Raw genomic sequence first — 18,224 nt, 5'->3', positions numbered from 1 at the left:
TACAATGATGTGACAGTGAGGGAAATACTCACGTGAGAAGCGAGAACCAGAGGATATTTGGCGTTTTTGCTTGATTAGAAACCTAAAGGATGAGCACTGTCCATTGACTGTTTGTTACTCTGCTTTAGATCACAGAATATCTCTGTAATCCATTGCTTTTCTGAATATATGAATACATAACAAAACGCTGTTTCCAGCTTTTCCAATGAGACAATTTGCAGGTTTTCTCTGTTTTAAAATCATTGTTGATTGAATACTTTCACGTTGTTGGTCAGACAAAACAAGCAACTGTTTTTTGGTACTTGTCTCTGGTGAAGGTATGTTCATATTTCAACGCGTTAATGTATTTCTTCTGTCTTTTTTTTGCGGTTATTGTTGTTGTCTGTAATTTCTTATGCTGCTTTCTGGGCCAGGTCCTTATAAAAGAGGAATATTAAATTGTATGTATGTGGTATTTTCAGGAGGAGATACTGTTCCAGAGAACATGACAGCATCTCTTATTTGTACGGCAGATTAGTGACTGATTCCTTTTTAAACATACACAGGAAGCATGAACACATGCACTACTGCTGCTGTGACACATTCACATGGAGTCATTCAGGCATGAAACTACGGTTGCAAACATGCCGAGTAACAACCAGCTCTCCACACCAGCTCATTATGGGAACAATTACTGGGGTAATCAATCGGCCAAATTATAGACCAATAACTGAGGCCTTATTGTCTGAGGGGGAAGACGGCGTCCTTCTTCTCCGCCGTCCGACCCGAATGCATCATCTTGGGCTTGACCCCTGGCACCCTCCACTCTCCTCCCCAGCCCCTAATACCTTCCTGTCTCCATTATCGGGCTGTGGAGGTCAGGGTTCAGGGGTCATGCTGTCACTCAGGCGGGCGCCAAAAATAGGTGCCGTGTGATTTTAACCACGGAAGAGCTGGGAGCTATACGGTCCAACGGCCAGTGAGTTATGTGTCCACGTCATTGAGCTTCTTTACACATTAGAGAGTGTGCTGTGCTGTAATGTATGTGGACTACAGCAACTGCATGTTGTTCGACCCAAATACCAACTTCATTGTTCACAACACAAAAGCAAACGAACTGGAAGAAAGCAGTTCTTTAAACGAGCCCGCAGGGATCCAGTGATAATAGCTGGGAGGGAGAGGTGGCCAGGCTGTTAAAACGCTGGTAAAGCCCTTGAGGTTGGCTGTAACGTGGGCTTTGGCTGTGAATACAGGGCTCTCTGACGGATGTTTGCTGGCACAGGCGGGGGCATCCGCCACGGCGCTGTAACACTGCCATGCAAATCAAAGGTGCTGTGTTTGGGCTGCAGGATAAATCAATCACGTCTGCCACCACAGTCTGCAGGAGCTGAATGGGCCTGCATCACGGGCTGCATTCCCAAACGGTGTCTCACCTGCGCTGCGGCGGCAACATGACTGCTGACGGCATAGCGGGACACTCTTCTTCTCTGTTAACGCAAACACTTGCACCCACGCTCTGAGATATGTCCCTCTGCAAGTCGCTGCAACATGAGAATACTTCTTAAGGCTCTTGTGAATAGGGCGAGGTGATGCACCTCATCAACTGACAAATGACAAATGGTGCACTGTGCTGTAAGTGTGTGCAGGTATCTTCAGTTACCTGTGAGCTAAGAGGAAATTGTTTGCCAGACATGCTTCAGATTCCCGGCATCTGCTGTGTGAGGGTGTGTTTAGAAGTCCTTATCTACATTGAAGCAGGAACGCCGCGGAGCAAAGGGCACCAATAAGAAGGAGAGGATGTGAAATGTGCAAAGTCAACAACTTGGCGAGTGTGAGAGTGTTTGTTTTCTGTGTCTTTTATGACTTGCACAAATATGTGATTGCGTGTTGCAGCACCATTTTTGGCATTGATGTCTTATTTGCTCTCAGTTTTCTATTGTTCTGTGTTTGCAGGGTCGATGACAGGATTTGTCAGATTAGTCTTTCGTTACTTTCCTCATGAGTAAAAGGAGTTTTGAGGTATTGAGTCTCATTCCAGACAGATGCACACACACTTCAAAGTCAGCTATGAACATTGAAAGCCTGAGACCGCAAAAAGGGGGAAAAAAAGGTATTTGACGTTTCCCTAGAAAGGAAGAAAAATAATAAATCACACCTGTGTGAAGCTGTCTTCCTCTTCTGAAGGATGTAGCTGCCCGTATAGCTGCCGCTATAAAGATTCCTGCCTCTTAACCCGGAAAGGCAGGCCTGTAATAAGAGCCATCAAATCATGTGATTGATCGGCCAACACCGCTGAGAGGAGAGAATGCAACAGGCTGGATGAGCCGGTGCTTGCCAATGCTGAGGATGGTATGTGGGCGTGTGTGTGGAAAAAAAAAAAAGTGAAGACGAGACAGCGAGAGCGAAGGAGGGAGAGCGACTTGTTTAATGGGGAGGACGGTGGGGGAGGGGGAGGGGGGGAATCGTTTTTAAAGATAGATGACAGATGGAAAGACAGGAAAAACAGTGCAAAGACAAGACTACAGAAGCTGAGTCAAGAGGAAGAGACGGTCGGATGAGTCAAAATGAGGGGGGGGGGGGGATCAGCGACAGAGACCCCATTGACCTGCAGCCAGGTGGAAATCACACGGAAGGCTGCCAGTCGTGGCCTCTCTTTCTGCAAAAGGACCTTGATGGTTCCTCTGACCTACGGGTTAGTGAATTGTTTGGTAATGGCTTCCTCTCACAGCATTTAAAGTCTTGAGTGAGGTGACACTGACTTGACGGATACCTGCAAGCACAATGAGCTCAGAGGAGGAGGAGGAGGAGGAGGAGGGAGTGGAAGAGTTGAGCAATTGTTCGTGTTCCTTTTTGCATACCTGTTGTCATATTTAAGTCTTTACGGCTCAGTTTTCTCAAAGAGGTTAGAGACAAGTGACTGCACATGTACCTGAGTGGGTGTGTGCATACTATTGAGTCTACTTGTTGTAAAGTTTGTACTCGGTTGTGTAGGAACAAGGCAAGGCAAGTTTATTTGTATAGCACATTTCAACAACAAGGTAATTCAAAGTGCTTCACATGAAACCATTAAAAGCATAAAGGCAAAAGTAAAGGAGATTTAAAACATACATTGAAACAATAATCGATGTCTCCCTGAGACATTACGCTGCACGCAATCATATGCGTGTATACACTGCCGCAATTCTGCAATTACTCGCACACAAACCACGTCTGGAAAAGATCTCTGCCGATCTGCGTTTTATAGTGTACGCCTTGCACGAACTCGGTCCCGGAGGAAATGGCGATATATTGTGCACTTTCTAAATTTGAATCAATGTTTCCTTGAGACATTGCGCTGCACGCAATCAACCATACACTGCCGCAATTCTGCAATTCTGCAATTACTCGCACACAAACAAGAATCACTTCAAATGTGTGAGTTCCCCCGCCAAACAACCAAGAAGCTGTGATATGCCGGTGTCATAATCCCCTCTAATCCGATTAGGTTCATGTATAAACTCTGTCCCGCCGGCGATGAGGGATGAGGACACACACACACACACACACACACACACACACACACACACTCACACACACACAAACTCTGTCTCTCCAAGACCTCAACACACCTGGAGCTTCCAATTTACAGTTGTCACACTCGACTGAACGGAAGTCTGATCCCTGATAAGAATCGTGGGTCAGAGAGAGAGAGAGAGAGAGAGAGAGAGAGAGAGAGAGAGAGAGAGAGAGAGAGAGAGAGAGAGAGAGAGAGAGAGAGAGAGAGAGAGAGAGAGAGAGAGAGAGAGAGAGAGAGAGAGAGAGAGAGAGAGAGAGAGCTGTGGGAAAGCTGATGGTTTGCACTTGGGATGGGGTGGGTGACAGAATGATGATGGGGGCAGATCAGAGCCCAGAGCAGTTTTTTTTTAACTGGTAGGAAGGGTTGATTGATGAACGGTCTGTAGCCCCCAGGGGTAACTTGGGTTGAACTTCCTCTACTGTTCTCATGTGTTGCCTCAAACTGTAAAACAAATACCTCCTCCTTCCTTCCTAAATCTTAGTTATTTCCATTGAACAAATATGTGAGTTTCCTGTTGAGAAACTATGCAAAGTTGCATTCTATTCTATTTACAATGAACCTTTGCAAGGATGCACAGGCAGCAAAAAGGCGCATTGTAAAAGATTTTATTGAAGTAAAAAACCCAAAAGAACAACCGAGTGTTTGTGAGCGACTTGAGTGGTTTGAGCAGAAGTTGTTAAGAAGGAATGCAAAGTGTTTGAAAAGATATTAGACTCGAGCTGGCAGAACATTCTCCGTGTTTGGCTGTGAAGCGCTGCTGCGAACGCCAACGCCTCGTTCCTCCGGCAAGGCCCAGTACTGCAACTGAACAGACTGCGGCGTAACACACACGGACTGAATGCACACACACACACACGCACACACACCGATTGCCCAAGGGGCTGTTAACAGGTTGCGTAGCGAGATGGGAACTGGGGAATTTAGTCACTGTGTGAAATTGGTTTCATTAGTTTGTGATTGGCAGATTACATAACAACAGTTGCGAGGGGCTGTTAACAACCGAGTTCTCCCTGTTGTATTGTGTCGGCGTCATCATCAGCCCTCGTCTCTCAGATATGATGCTGTGATAACAAAAACAATCAGAGATGTTATGCAACAATGTGTATTCTCGGATTGTCCTAAACAAACAAAATGAAATCTGGATTTGTATTTATTTTTTACAAGTTGTCAGAGCCATATGCACCCTTAAGTGTCCCGATATAGAACATCATGTACCGGTACTTACACATGATGCCATCCTTTGGCTTTGCCTCTTTGTTGTTGTGTAATATTCTTGACACACATACTCCCACTCAGCTGTTAGTATCACCGCTTGTATCACTGCTGCTGCTGCTGTACTACGACTCACGCTTCTACTGCTGCTTTATATTACATCTACATACAGCTTCTGTGACCGCTACTGCTGTTATTGCTGCTTCCGCTGCTTCATCAATGTTTGAAACATTCAGAATGTGTGCTCAAGGACAACGGGGATCGTTCCGGCATCACGGTGAGGATGAATCGAAGGTTACAGATAAGAGATGGAGGCGTGTATTCGTGCCCTTTTAAATGACATCCCAGCAGAGGCACAGAGCTGGAGTGAGGCCACAGAATGTCCCGACGCAGCGTTTTTTTTTTTGATTTTCCATGCATCGCAGAGAGAAGGCACAGAGGCTGACGAGGGCGGATGCAAACGCAAACACACAGTGGTACTTAGGCCCTGGAAATCTGCTGACACGTCTGCTCCGACCAGGCGGCGCTCAGTCTGTGGTGCCGCTGTGACAACGCCGGTAATGTCGCTCCTCACCCAAGGGTGGCCAGAGGACAGAACCGAGCCTACAAGCAGCGGTTTATAGACGCGAGGAGGATTGGAAAATGAAATGATTCACTTCGCTGTGCACTGAAAAAGACGGCTTTGTCTGTACACAAACCGAAAATGTATTTTTTTTTAAAGGCCAGCTTTTAATGTCACATGTTATTTTTTGATATTGCTGTATTTTTCAGTTCATTGCTCGTTTGCATATTTAACACATTTGAAATACATAAAATATACTCTTTATTAAGCATTAATGGGCTTGCCAGCATTTTAATGCTGACACACCTTCTGAGCTTCTAGACTGGAAATTACGGGAGAGTAGAGATGAGGAATCCTGGAGACTCAAAAGGATGCAGACTGTCTACTCATGCAGGAAGAGTAAACTCTTGAACCCTCCAATCTTGCTCAAAAATCATCAAACTCGTGTTTATGAATCTGTTTTTTTCTGTCTGGCAACATCCCACCGGAGAATAGTCACACGGTGCATCAAGAGCTGGTGTTTTACTCTTTATTACGGCCAGAAATGTTTTGATTTGGGCTCCAACTGATGATTATTTTCATCACTTAATTTGCAGATAATAGATAATAAACTTGAATTAATTGTTATATTTTATCTATATATATATATATATATATATATATATATATATATATATATATATATATATAGATATAATGTCTTGCTATAGAATGTCAAAACATTGTTAAAAAATGTTGAAGCTGAGATTGGAGATGCTAACACCAGAGGATTTCAGTTGTTTATGTTTTGCTCTAAAAATGCCTTTTAGTGATTAATTGTTTCTGATTGAATTTTTCTCTCAAACGAGTGTTGGACAAATCAAAAACTACAGAAGGAGCCAGAGCTCTCACATTTTAAATATTGGTTACACACAATAACTGTACATATGTTAAAAGGTCTGAGATGAGTCACATTTACATTTATATGTGGCGCTTTCAGATAAAAGGACCTGAAAATTCATTTCTTGCCATCTTTCGGTACAGTTTTCTGTAGCGGCACATTTTGTCCTGTGACACTCAGTCCCACTCTTCCATTTAGTTTCTTTTGTGTCTCGGCCCGTGCGTGACCTGCCCCCGAGCCAATGTGACAAAAAGTGGTCCAGCGAAGAAAACAGAAAGGAAAGTGAGGATGAGCGGGGGAGACAGAGGGAGGAATGAAATAGTAATGAGAGGAGATGGGCAGGCCACTACTGAGCATCACCCTCTGCACTCTCTTCCTCACCCCCTGCTGTGATAATGCCCCCCCCCCCTTGTCTCGTCTCATCCTCCCGTCTCCCACATCTCCCATCCCAACCTCCTGTACCGTGAGTGAGTTTCTCTCTGGTTTAACTTCTCCCGTTTGTGTCCTCGACAGCAGGGGAGAGGCAGCCAGGAGGGGTGAGAGACATCGAGAGAAATGTGTGAGAGAAGGAACACTTTCTTCCAGTCATTTGTATAAAGCCATCAGTGTCCCTGTTAAGCCCATGCCATTCCCTCCGCCGTCTGTCCTCCTCACCCTCTGTCTCGTTATCAAAGTGTTTATTCAGCCTGGCATTGTTTCCTCTCTCCTCATTTTCAGAGAGAAAGTCGGAGAGCAGAGAGTGATTCACTGCATTCACTAGAGGGACAGTGGGAGCAACCGAAAATGAAAAGACATCTCGGGGGGGGGGGGGGGAGGCACCCTCTGCTTCAAACACACCAGTCAGTGGGAGGGTAAGGCTTCCATGCCAGTGAGAGGTGGTGGTGAGGTGGTGCAGGAATGGAAAGAGGGGCCTCTGTGGACCGTGCCCCTGCTGATTGAGATGTACCCCACACAGGCAAACCCCACTTCGGAGTGAATCTGCGGCGCAAACACCCCCTTTAGCCTCCGGGGCGCGCCAGTCCGAGTCAAGAGCCCGCTGGGAAGCAGCGTGTGGGGGGGATGAACTTGACGTGCCGCTGGACGGAGTCTAAAAGGAGCCTGCGGGGGTGGGGGGGGGGGGATGGGGCACCGCTCTGTGCCAGGGTTGCCCGGGTTACGGGCAGAAGGAAGAGGCATGATATTCTCTCACTGTCTTTGGAGGAGGGTGTTTTTGTGTTGTTTTGTGTGCGGTGCTGTCTGGTTGTGTGTCGCTCTGCCGCTGTGGGGATGCTCTGATCCCTGCCGCTCTGGTGTCTTCACCGCTGCCCTTTGATGATTAACACACACACACACACACGCACACACACACACACACACATAGTTTCATGGATACACACACAGATACAGTATACGGAGTGAACAGGTCACTGCTTTGGCGTCTGTGCCGCTCTTCTTTGATGCTTTAGGACAGACGCACACTCAGATTACACTCTACGTTGCTCAGTAATGTCGGGCAATTGGGCCTATTCAGTTGCTTTTATGATGGGCTAATCACAATAGTTTGAGAAATTTTAGGGGCGAGCCGACAGATTGATTGTATGTGCAGTGAAGAGTGCAGTGTGTGAGTGATTATGTGGGTCTGGTTTTTATTAGGACTCTGTCGAGGGATATAAGGCGGTCACTGTACTATGAGCTACCGAGGTGTTCTGGTATCCATTTGGAGGAATCAGGACTGATGACTGAGCTGTACAGAGGGATGCGGCTCATCCAGATAACTACTGCTCTTCCCTGATCAAACAAACCACCAGCAGAGACCTCTGTCATGCTCACTCTCATTTCATAGTCTTTCTTTTCTTCTCCCTGGTCTTTTTCACAACCTTTTCTCTCTATTTCTTCTCTTTTTTTTCCAGTTTTAGGGGTATTTTCCTTTTTACGTCTGCCCTTTTTTCCCTACATTAACTTTATTCCATCTCCCTCACTCCTATTAAGTTGCCACCTGCCACTCGCAATCAGCGTGATTCAGATACCTGCAAATTTCCAGTGTCATAGTGAGTCGGGGAGATGAAGAGAAAGAGAGGAGATGACGAGAGGAGGAATGATCCGTGATTCATCAGGAGAGAAAGAGAAAGAGGAAGCCCCTTTTTTTCTCTTGTCTTTAAAGGCAGCAAAAATGATTCAAGTGGAACTTTTAAAAGAGGCGTTCAGGCTCCAGGTGGTGTGCGCACACATCTAGAATGACACAGGGAAGGATGAGGGGGATCAAAGGCGGTCCGGGGCTCGAGGAGGCCAGACAATCATCCTAAAACAGATAATTGGCCAGTGTGGGATTTATAATGGAGCAGTCAAAGGGCTCCCTTTTCACAGCACAATGGTATTTGTGTGCACTTGCACTTGTGTGTGCACATGCTATGTATATGTGGACAGGCAGGCTTTTAACATTGGGACTAAAGGTCGGTGTTAGGGTCCCTACATGCCTCTGGGGAACGTTTAGATGTCCGTAGAGACAGGAAGGAGAGGGCGGCGGAGAAAGACAAATGGAATGGGAGAGTTGGCAAAAAAAACAGAAAAAAACACCAAAATCAATCAATCGCCTCATGTTTTATGCCCTGAAAGTAACATTTTAAGATATGTTAGCGTTAGTGTTGAAATAATGAATCCCAAATGTAATTGAATAAATGTGGTAGTCCAAAGCTTTAATGAAGATAGAGGGGGTACAGGGAGGACCGAGAGGAGAGGAGAGGAGAGGAGAGGAGAGGAGAGGAGAGGAGAGGAGAGGAGAGAGGAGAGAGGAGAGAGGAGAGGAGAGGAGAGGAGAGAGGAGAGGAGAGGAGAGGAGAGGAGAGAGGAGAGGAGATGAGATGAGATTGACGGTCCTAATCCCTCCTTGGTGGCCTGGCTTCCCTTCAACACAACAGGTCCCATAATTACCCCCTCTCCTCTGGCAGCTCACACTCACAGCTCTAGCAGCAGGGAACTGGCTAATACTCTTCATCCTCACGCACACACACACACACCTACACACACACACACACACACACAAAGCTTGTGTTGTTGGATCTGTCTTGAGCTGGTGACACACAGCAAGAAGGCCAGACAGAGGGGGACAGTGTGGTCGCTGTGACACTCGTCCAGAAATCTTAAAGAAAATCATTTGGCTGGCAGAAGGTGTAGTCAAGTGGCTGTCGGGGTCGGCCGCGTTCATTTTTCCGTCTCCTCCGGTCTGTCTGTCTCTCGCTGCCTGTGTGTGCTGCTCACCTAATTAACACAGTAGCACAGCCAAGAGTGTGTTGGGCGGGAAAAAATAATCACGGTTACACTGTGGGCACGACAGCACCGTGGATCAGAGGAGAGCAGCACAGTGTGGTTACATGATGTGTGCGTGTGTGTGTGTGTGTGTTTTCGATGAGATATGCAGGTATATTCAGATTAAACATTGCAATATAGGCACGTACTCAACAACAAGACTGCTGCACACTTGCAGACACTTGATACTTGTTTTTGCAATTTTTGTGCTTATTAGGTTGAATACTTCTGTTGCAGTCAGAGAGGACGGTGAACTCAGGATTGTGTTGCTCCCCGTTTGTGTGTATTACGATGAAGCTTTGAATCTTGAGTGTGCTCGTCTCCTACATTCCTAGGAAAGTATTCCCTAATTTGCACGTTTGTCTGTCAAGGCCATGGATGTTTTTTTTGATAAAAGTACCGAGAGAAATAAATATGAACGATTGCTCTTAAATCCAGGCTTTTCAAGAAGTCGTTTTCTTGACAATGGTCCAAAGAGAGAACGATTTTTTGCACATCGGTTTCAGGTTTTCTACCTTTAGGAACAAGTTCCAAAAATAGTTTCTCGATAAATTTCGTGTGGGATATTTTAAAAGTCTCGTTTTCATAAAGGAAATCTGAGAGGCAATGAGAGTAATCAACAAGGTAAGAGAATCCATGATGGCGTGCATCATATACTCCTGTTAGCTCGTTGAGGAGTTATTTATCTGACCAGACTAAAATCAATTGTCCGGTGGCAAAACATGAGCTGGTGAGATGCAGTCTGACTGTGGGAGGCTTATACGAGTCCATACACACTAATGGCACTTCCCCAGATGCACTCGGGTTGCTGTTGTGCTTCCATGATGGAAAAACAGAGGGACAATCGAAGATAAATTGACTTTAACGCTCGTGTCGTCATAGTGACTTCGACAACAAAAAGCTACATTTTGAACAGCGTCTTTCTTTTATGATCTGCATCTTGACTGTGGACTGATTGGTTCTGTTCTCACAGAAACCCGAGGCGAAGCTGTATGCAAAGTGTCTTTAAATCTAACTCTAATTGTCTAATTACATTTAAATTCGTAATGAAGTCTAGACGCAGCTATTTATGTCACACATTTATGTGGAATGACAATTGTATGTGCTTTTGTTCAAGTATCTCAAAATCTACCCTTCGCTGCCACTCCCAGTCTTGACTGGCACCATTGTGTTGTCATGACACAATTATGTCCATTTCAGTGTGTATTTTTAATTAAATCTTCAGCATACCCCTCACTCTATGTTGATCATGCTGTTTTTTAAATATTTTCTGAATAAACACTGTCTCATTGTAGAGAGACAGAGTGCACTGTGCGCCTTCTCCGTGCTCTGAGTTTTCATGTTTAATGAACCGACCAACCGACTGCTTGGGACATTAATAATAGATTAGGGCCGTCTGGGTCTTGATAGCTGCTAAATAGCTTCTGAACACGATGTTGTGACATATTCCTGAATCAATAAGGAACACTGTGCACTTCAGCCCTGGCGGGTATTTCAGCGTCAGAAGTGTCGATCTCTCAGTTGATTTCCTGCATCTCATTCGATTCGTTATATCTTCCACACAGTGGTAAACCTGACCACCGAATGCTCACTTTCCTCTGTACAGGATGCACTCGTACTGTATTCGACACAGACATATTGATGTCGGTGCTGTATGTGTATCCTGCTTCCCCACAGTATATATTGCGCTGTTTCCACACCTCCCACACGCTCACTGGGGTCCTCCACTTCTTTATACCGTGTGTTTGTTTTCTGCTGTTAGAATATCTTTTTTTAAATATAACATTAGAATAAAAACTGCTGTCAAATAACCGAAATTAATATGTCAGTTTAAAGTTGGAAAACTTTAGTTATTAAGAGTTTATCGACATGAGTTAATCATATCTGAACACCCACTAGCCTTCCACAATAATTACTAAGTCAACTGATCGTATACTACAATACATGGACAATTGTTTTTTGGGGTTATTTTGATATGAATGTGAATTTAATGGTCATTTTTAGTCAAATTGAGATTTCTACTTTAAATCTGCATTCACTTTCAAACGCGAGTATTTCGAAGGCAATGTAAACTTTGTATTCATACGATTCATGTTTGGGTGTTTTTGTGCTATTGCTGAGACTGTTATGTAACGTCTCATTTGCATATCAAGGCAAATAGCTGACATATTTAGCAGGGAGTGAAGCAAACCAAATCAAATCCATCTCTCAAGCGAAGGCTTGGGTTGAGGTTAGGGGTTAAGGTGAGTGTGTGTGTGTCGGGGGGGAGTGCCTATTTGAAAAAGATAAAAATACTGAACAGCTATATATTATTCTGATATATGAGCTGATTGATAAAAGCACAAACCTATATGAAAATGATAATGAACAACTTCATATTGTCCTACATTTTTCTAATAAAAAATGATCGTGGATGAAATCGTTCCCGATCCACTGGAGCTCTCTGGTCCTCATCCCCATCATTCTGTAACTCAGTTACTTCTGTACAAGATAACCATCCCTAGTTACGCAGCCAGTCCTCCCCTCCCTCGTCCCACCCACCTCAACCAGCCATGACCCCCCCATGGGGGTCATACAATGACTGTCATGCATATCATTATTGGTGGGGGCCCTCCTTCCCCTCTGGGGGTCCGCTCATTGACCTCCTGACAAAGGATGAAAGTGTCCCGTCCGGGGGAGGGGGTGGGCCGGGCCGACGATGGGGTGAAGAACCCTGCGTCCTCCTCCGGGTCGGGATAAGACCCAGCAGGGCTTTCTTCACGCTAATAGGCACGACCCCTGAACCCCACACAAAGAGCATCACTTCAGGAGCCATGGGCACTCAGTGTGGGAGAGCAAGGAGGGACCAATAGGAGCAGGCTGGGGGCTCTGGGTTCCTTTGAGAGAGTCGGACCACTGACTTTACAGAGGAAAGAAACAAGAGAACAGGAGGGAGAAAAGAACAGGAGAGCGAGAGAAAGGAGATAAGGGGAAGATTTTGTGTTTTTATTTAGGGGAAAGGGCTGGTTGCAAAAGTTCAAAGGGCTCCTCTTTTAGTGCCGGGGTCTCCTTTTCCTGCTTTTCTTCTCCTATTCTTTCTGTCTGTTAATGACTGAAGGTGGAGGGATTATTGTGCCTTTCGGATTCCTTCTTAATTACTTGGTGTGTGTTGTAAGTGTCCACAGTATTCACAATTGTGCATGTTTCTATGTATTGGCATGCACATGCTTTATGTTTATACATCCAATGTGCTGTTATTCAGGTTGATTGTAAAGAGGCAAACATACTGTCACTGTTGTTTGGGAACATAGATCAGCAGAAACACATATATGATGTCACATCTTTGTTATTACATGTCAACATGTCCTAGTTGTTATTCAGCTTGATGAATGTGTAGACTTATACCCTCTGGATGCACATACATACATATTTTCGTTATTGGTTATTCTGTTGATTATTTGTTCAAATCGTTGAGTCCGTAAAATGTTCTGAGAGCTGCTTGTTCAGTTGAAAACTAAACATATTCAAATGCATTCATAAAAAATGGAGAATCGGCAAATTTGAGAAGCTGCAACCAGCAAGTTTCTGTCAATTGAAAATTTCTAGATGGATTAATTGACTAAATGTTTTAGCTTTAAATGCGTTAAAGGCAACACTAGTCAATGCTGTTGTATCAGCATGTAGTTCGTATTGAAATGTATGTTATTTAACGTTCTCAACATTCACATAACAGCCAGCTATCAGCGTAGCACCCAACCTCCGGTTCCCCCACAGGTCGCTAACTGCCTGAGGTTTGTTCGCACCGTTATCACCGTTAGCACCGTTAGCACCGTTAGCACCGTTAGCACCGTTAGCTATGAGCCTCCGACTCAGCTGTCGACATGTTGAGAGGCAATCGAAATGCTACCAATCTCGAATCTTGCACCTTTAACCATTCACATTCACAGGTCAGATTTGCTTCTTGTCAGACATATACTAGTGCATGCATTCATTTCTGTTAAGGATCTGTTATCATGTGGTCATGTTGTTTTGGATAACAAGAGGTTTGGGGTACAGTGAAGGTCTTTTTTTTTGGTGGTGGTGAGAAGAGAATAGCTACAGTGGGGTCTGATGTGGAACCAGAGTTCCCTCCTGGCCTCCTTGTTTCAGCTCCATTGATCAGAGGGGAGGGTTGAGAGGGATGAGAAGGGGCGGCGTACTGTACCTGCAGGGAGCTGGTGTGTGTGTGTGTGTGTGTGTGTGTGAGTGTGTGTGAGAGAGAGAGGGGTCCACTTTTGGTTCTGGTATAATCCATCCACAACGCCTCTCTTCTGTCTCCCCTCCCACTCCACCTCCAGTGTGACAGGTCCCAAACGAAGCTCTGAGTCTTCACACACACTTATACATCATGCAGTAAATATGGAAAGAGAAAGATGAGGGCGGAGTAGAAGAGAAAGAGGGAGAAACTTTAAAATACAAACAAGTCCCATGCTATCCAAATGGGTTTCCTTCAGGCTAAATTGCTTTTGTTGACGGGCTCAGGGTCGTTCAGCAGCGCTGCTGCTCAATGGTATCTTTTTTTAGACAAATTATCGAAAGAAATGAGGTTTTCTGACGGGTTGTTCGCTCAAATGATGTGTCTACCTCTCTGTTTGTTTGGAGCCAAACACAGAGAGAAAGACGGTGTCGCACACCTGATTGCACACCATCAATAAAGACACCACCACTTTCACAGCACACATTGATTTACGTTTCTGCACACCACAGTGAGCACATGGATACCTCTGCACCGTTCACCAAATGTGATTCAGAATCCGATTGTGATGACGTGCTGATATTTTGTCCTCGAGATAAACGAGTTGAAGCGATTTCAGACTCTAATGATAGTTCCTACGGGAACTGTGTCCCTGGTGGGCTATCACCTGTTGAGATCATCTCAATCCTTCCTGTAATTAATGAGGCCTTAATGAAGGCTCTGCAACTCTGCCTCAGGTCATTATCCGCTAAGTGCTACTCTGCTCTCAGCTGTTGCATACCTTTAAGAATGTCTTTCAATCACAAAGACATGCTGTGAGAGAACTTAAGACGTCATTTCCAAAACACTTTGGGAGTTCATTTGTGCTCCTCATTTGTCTTACGGCAAGTTGGTTCCAGTGTAAAAAAAACTTCAGGTAAATGGAAGAGAGCATGAAAATATCAATGTGCATTGTTATTTATGTTTTTGGTTGTTTGTTTTGTAACAACAGCTTTGCTTGGGATACTCGAGAATTGTTCTTCTTTTAAAGAAGTGTGTAACTTTTAGCTTAAACATTTGTAAACCACCTGTAGCATCTTCTGGTTTCTTACTTTAATGTCTTTAATAATATCTGTATTATTATCAATATATACTGTATTATTATTGGCAAGGAAACTCAAACATTTGACAACAGAAATACTGATGATATACAAATGCCAAATTGTACATGTACATGCTTTCCCTTGAGATACTAGACACCACACACACACACACACACACACACACACACACACACCAACATGGCCTGGAAGAGTGTTATGTCAAGTACCTCCCATCCTGCTTTGTTCCTGTGTAGTGAAGTGAGTGAAGCGAATGGCAATTCTTCATTCTCACCCTTCCTCTCCCACCCCAACTTTCATCCTCTTCTGCCTCCTTTCCTTCTCACTCCATCCTCCCTCCCTCCCACCCAACTGTGGAGCTGCACTAATCCATATAGAGGAAGCCCCCCCACCCCCAAAGTGTCCTCCCCCGTTCCTTCCTCTCCACCTTAACAGCCTCCCCATTTCTCTTTTTTACTTCTGTCAGTTTTCACTCTTGTTCACTCCCACCATTCAGCTCCTGTGCGCTTATTTCCTCTATATTTCAAATATTCAAACTGCCGACCGGCGATCCCTTTCTCTCGCCGCATGAGAATCGAGGAGCGACTTGCGGCTTAGCGCTGAGACACTCCCTCTCTCTCTCCTTCCCTGCATCGCAATCCACTGTACCGATCAATCAATCTCCATTTCTTACATTCCATCTCTCCTCTCCAGCATCCAATCGTGGACCAGACACAAAGCCCCCCCCCCACCCCCCTCCGACCCAACCTACCCTTCAGCTTCTGACCAGGACTGGCTGGTTAATCTTCCCGAGGCGTTCAGTGTCTAACCGACCCCCCTGATGCCAGCAGACAAAGAGAGGGCTCCCTAATTCTCCCTTTCTCTCCTTTAGCCTCACCCACCCTCACCCTTTTACCGCACCCCCCCACTTACATTCTCCATCCATAGGGCCCCAGAACCAGCGGAAAGGCTTTGAAGAGGGGCAACACCCCCTCCCAGCTTCTGCCTTCCATCCCTCTAGTCCCCCCACCCATCAAAAAAAAAACCTGCACCGCCAAGGCAGTCAGGGTGGCCCTTCCTTCTCTCCCCCCTTTGTTAGGTCCTGTGTACCCCGCTTTACATACCCCAGAACCTTAGCATCTACCCCCCCCCCCCCCCATCCAGCCCATGAAAGACCGACCTGCTCAAGAATGTTGTTTTTAGCTCCTTCCTTTTCTCATTGAGCGGGTGATTGGTGATGTGCCCGGTTTTGTTGCCCGTATCAATGGTGCCACTTGATGACAATTTGGCGGGCGAGACGGCCATTTTTAATCAGACGTTAATTTATTGCGCTGCACCCTTGCTGGCGTGACTTTGGTTAAAGGAATGAGTAGGGTGTTGTGTAGCTTTTTGTCCCTTGTTTTGTTGGGGAGTGTGGCTAACATTAATAGCGTGTAGCTGTAGTCATTCTTTACAGAGGCCTCCAGTGGCAGCCTTGCCTGGGCAAGAAGACCTAAATACATCGGAGCACAAACGCATCAGGGTTGCAAACACTGGATCCTCTAGTTATAATAGATGTACAATATGTACTCGCTGTACACTCCACTAAGTCGGCTAAATTTGAAAACTGAAAATTGCGTTCACAACGGTCTCCAGCTACACAAAAACGCCTAAACAGAAGGAAATGGCTAAAAATCTTCCTCGTCCTTTTTCTTGGACTGCCTTGTCGTACATGTTGCACAAACTAGTTTGTTTTCATCAAAACCCGATCTCATGACACATTGAACATTCTCTGTCTTCTTTGGCAAACTAAAGTCATGCACCACAGCCCGGCGATCAGCTTGAGCGTCAGTCACTGTTTGATGATCTGACAAGCGCTTCATAGACGCCTTGAGTGGGGATGGAAGTCCGGGACAGAGGGACGCGGTTGACCATGACTAAGATCACCATGGTCACAGCGTTTTCACAAAAGTGAGCTCAGGAAACTTTAGCATGTACCGTGTAGGATAGATGAGTCGGGGTCAGACTTAGCTGATCTACCAAAGGCCACCTGATACCTGGTCTCGGCATATTAATTCACCACGCTGGAGTTATAGTAAACCGGCAACCAGAAATCTGAGCTTGAACTGTGACCAAAGAATCACCGCTGGTCTCTTTTTCTCCGCGCATGCTGCTTTGTCTAACATGCGCAACACGTAGGTCTTTCTCTTCGGTATCCTGCGTTTATTGATGCTATAGTGGCAATATTTTCAAGTCCGGTCTTCTACCACATTCCGAAACCCATTACCAGTCAAAGTAGAAGGTGGGAGAAAAGCAGCATTACTGTGTCTGTGGGTGGATACCTGAGTGAATGGCATGTGCACAGCTGGAAAAATGATCCTACTTCAAACAGCGGAATGAATCAGAGAGGTATCACTAACACCACCCACTCAAAAGCAATAAAACAAGTGCAGGGAGGGGTTCCGTGCGTGTCTTGCAAGAAGGGAAGAGAAAGTGGTGAGGAAGACATGAACCGAACCGAAGATGTGTAGAACATTAACAGATCACAGCTTAACCATCTTGTTCCTGGTTTTATGAATGAATGTGGGCATTGTTCTGAAACAACTCAGTTTCGCAGCACCTCTGATTGCTCTGAGTACGCGCAACCTTGCAGCAATTGTGCCAGTTATGTAATCAATGTGCTTTTAAGTGCAGCTGAGGTATGTATAGGGGGTTTACGTAGATTGGGGTGCACGCTCCAAGAGGGTTGGGGGGCCCCCAGTCAAATAAGACAAAAAATGAAGGCAGGATATGAAGTCAGGACTTGAACATACCTTCATTGTGAGAACATGAGCCTCAGCTGCATCACTTGTTCACACCCTTTTCAGAAGATTGCCTGAAACATTTGTGATTAGGTCAAGGCTATAACACCCAATATCAATAAAGACTGGGACAGCTACTTCTACATCCACATTTCATTTACAGTAAATGCCTGCAACTTACACAACGCAATAACACTAAAAATACTTCAAACGATCTTCGCTCTACTGGCTTTCTTTTGTTCTTGCCGAATCTTATCACAATAGGCTTTGATAGAAGATCAAGTTTTAAAGTAACTTTTACAGCTTATTATCTGGACAATACAAAGAAAGTGAAAGAGAAACAGACAGGAGAGTGTGAGAATGAGATAAAGAGAGCAATAGAGGGGTGAGAAAGAAAGGTAGGGGAAAGAGCTGCACAGTTTAAGAACACTGTGATGTGTGCGTGTGTGTGTGTGTGTGTGTGTGTGTGTGTGTGTGTGTGTGTGTGTGTGTGTCTGTCATCAGGTCAGTTAGAAAATTCAGAAAGCTTCAACGGCTGATTTTATGATATATGATTTTATAAGAAGTCAGACACATTTTGCCCAGAAATGGTTTGTTCTGTCTAATAATCATGAATGGAAAACCTTATTCACGAGGACAATACGTTGAATTTTTTTTAACTGAGTCTCACAAATTCATTGC

Source organism: Melanostigma gelatinosum, assembly GCF_949748355.1.
Source record: "Melanostigma gelatinosum genome assembly, chromosome: 19".
Lineage (NCBI taxonomy): Eukaryota > Metazoa > Chordata > Actinopteri > Perciformes > Zoarcidae > Melanostigma > Melanostigma gelatinosum.
Note: the sequence above shows the minus strand (reverse complement) of the source record.